The 2,977-nt window shown below is 43.8% G+C and overlaps 1 long non-coding RNA gene across 1 annotated transcript; it reads left to right on the top strand.

Moving 5' to 3' along the window:
* The first annotated feature begins 1,146 nt into the window (after positions 1-1,146).
* Positions 1,147-2,774, top strand: LOC117964698 (uncharacterized). Its single transcript, XR_004661169.2, has 4 exons — positions 1,147-1,178; positions 1,768-1,815; positions 2,211-2,288; positions 2,562-2,774. It is a non-coding gene; the product is annotated as an uncharacterized LOC117964698 (long non-coding RNA).
* The last annotated feature ends 203 nt before the right edge of the window (positions 2,775-2,977 follow it).

Here is a 2,977-nt window from a genome sequence, read left to right on the forward strand (position 1 = left end):
GTTTGCTGCTGTAGCTTTGTGCTTTGCTTATTAAAAAACTCAATAAAACTCCAACACACTGCAATGTGCTGTCAGCACTGGTTTTATTTGTGGGGGTGTCGGGGGAAACTACATTACCTACAAGGCAGGGAAGAAGAAAACTTGACAAAACCTACCCCATGAGGACATAAAACAATCTTTCAATACAGGACTATTTAGTTTAGCCCCAGTAACTTTCCTTATTGTGTTGATCCCCCATCAGGAGTTTAGAACTGTGAATCTCTGCTTTATGGGAGTCAATGCAAAGTCCTCATAAACAAACATGCATATGCGTATCAATGCCCCGGAAGCAGCTTATTACAGACGCTTCCATCCAAGCTTCTCTGGATTGAACCGTCGGCCCAAATGTTGATTAGAGCAAATGTTTCTTCATCCCTGCTGCAGTCTGGCTCCAGGTGTGTTTCAATCAACACAAATATGGCTAAACAGAATAAACAGAAACGTTCCTTGCGGAAGTGAAACATTCAGCAGGCGAAGCTGTTCGTTATTGAGTCATGAATTTTGCCTCCCTCAACCCGGGTCAAAGCGACCCCTGAGGTACGTGGTTTCACACTACGCGGGACTGTGACCCCGGTAGCCAGAACCCAGGTTCAGGACCCGGGTAGGAGTGCCAGTGTGATAGGGGCTGTACACTAGCACAGTTTGGGTTAGGTGTGTTTCACCTGTCTCAGGTACCTTTCACAGCAGGACTACACTTCCCAGAATGCATTGGGGTGTGAGGTGAACTTGGACAGAAAAATAACCATGGTTCAGTTACACATGCAGAGGCTGAAGGGATGAAACAGCACATACAATTCCACTGGGAAATACACAGCACACACCTTGTCAGGACAATCTGCAGAAAACACACTGGAATTGGCACAGAAAGGGCGCTGTGGCCCTGCTACAGCAGCACCCTGTCTGGCACTGAAAGGGTACACTGGTACTGTGACGGAACTGGTTCAGACCACTGCGCTACCATTAGTCATGGGCATGTGACAATCTACAAACATCATGGAGATAGCAGGTTCTTATTCAGGGCAGGGCGATTATTGTTATCACCTGATAGACATCATTCCCGGGAAGCCTGGCTGGCTGGCAGTGTCTCTCTGTCTCTCCGACGATGAACACGGGGTCCCTGTTCCCTGAAAGCACTGCAGGTAAGAGCAGCAATCATCCCAGCTAAGTGATGTGTGTTAACCCTCCGTCAGATACAACTTGCCCCCTTCTAGATTGATTCCGCTTGTCCGCCCAGGTAAGGTTGCTTCCCTGTCATTTGATTTCCCCGGTGTGGTTTGAAGTACCACGAGGACCAGGTTTTATATGAGTTTGTGATGATATGTGTGAGCCAGCGAAGAAATCTAGACCACGGAGAAACCGAGAATCTAACTAAGCGATGGAAAATTCCAATTGTATCAAATATGTTTTTTTTTTTTTTCAAGAAATAGGACTTTGAACAAAATATCTATTGATGTATTCATAATGATATGTATGCATGTATGTATGTATCAGGGATGGAAATAAGACTCCCACTGCATAGCAGTTTGATCCATTCCTGGTTTAACTAGGAGTTTAAACAGACACACCTGAGCGTGTTACCTAAACACCAGGGCTAATCAAGTTTGGAGTAAAAACTGGAATGGGTGAAACTGCTATGCAATAGGAGTCTTATTCCCATCCCTGATGTATGTATGTATGTATGTATGTATATATGTATGTATGTATTTATTTCTGTATGTATTTTTTTAGAAACGCAGGATGCCTTTTTGGATGTGGAAGCGTGGAGCTCTGAAGAGGGTAAGTGACCCAACAGCCCGTCCCGTGGTTCCGTACAGAGCAATGGTAGCAACGTTTTCGGAACTTGTCATTCAGTCGGTCAAACACTGGTATAGAAAACTGCGTTGCCCCAGCGGGTAAAACGAGACCTCCTGAGGCGAATATGTTTGCGTCATGAGATTTGTGATTAAATAATATTTTACTGCTTATGGTACATTCCTTATCAATGCACCGTGTTGACCGAATGCGTTTCCAGTTAATTCCGCGCACAGGTGCGCTCACAGTACAAATACGCAAAGCAGTTACGGGAGGAGCTTGACAACAGAGGCCCTTAGTGTGTCCATTTTATCTATGAAAACATTTACAACTGATAACTGAGCTGCTCTGACCCGTTAACGCCGTGACGATGTTTTCAGAGCGCAGACAGCGAGAAATCGTCTCCTTGGAAACCAACGCGAACACAGAAGGCGCTGAACTCCAGAAGAAGCGAACCTGTGAGTACACGTGGATTTGCTTAGTAACTACTGTATTATGAACTGTGTAAATGCACAGTAATTAGACACTTAATGTAAAGTTTTACCCTGAAAAAAAGTAAGTACCTGTACTTCAGTTCAATAATGATGTGATAAAAATGTCTTCAAACACTGATACTAACTTTGTGGACGCAATAATAATAATAATAATAATAATAATAATAATAATAATAATAATAATAATAATAATATATTCAGGACCACTGTGCATTGTAGTTTTAAATGTTTTTACAGCACTGTGGAAATTGATAAGAAAGGGAAGATAAGCGTGACTAACATGGAGCGCCAGGACTGAGAGCGCACCCTGCCGGAGACACACAGTACTACAGGGACTTCTGATCCCGGCGGCGTCTATTTTAACGATCTACATCACTTTGCTTCTTATGTTTTCGTTCAGAATTGTCAATGTTGAAGTGAGTTGCTGGCTTTCAACATTAAAGAAGTTTAAAACTGTTTCACAAGTGCACGCCTTCTCTGTTGTTTAAGGGTTGATTCAAATGCTAGGCTCCGCGTTTTTAATTCGGTTGCTGACACCAGCACGCTGAAGCGGAAGCGTCCGGTTTAATTAGGAGCACACCGCGTTGACTCTCTGCTGTCGTGACAGTAACCAGCTTAGCAATATCCATCGTGCCTCCTGTGTAGAACCTACA

The sequence above is a fragment of the Acipenser ruthenus genome, chromosome 31, assembly GCF_902713425.1.
Source record: "Acipenser ruthenus chromosome 31, fAciRut3.2 maternal haplotype, whole genome shotgun sequence".
Classification (NCBI taxonomy): domain Eukaryota; kingdom Metazoa; phylum Chordata; class Actinopteri; order Acipenseriformes; family Acipenseridae; genus Acipenser; species Acipenser ruthenus.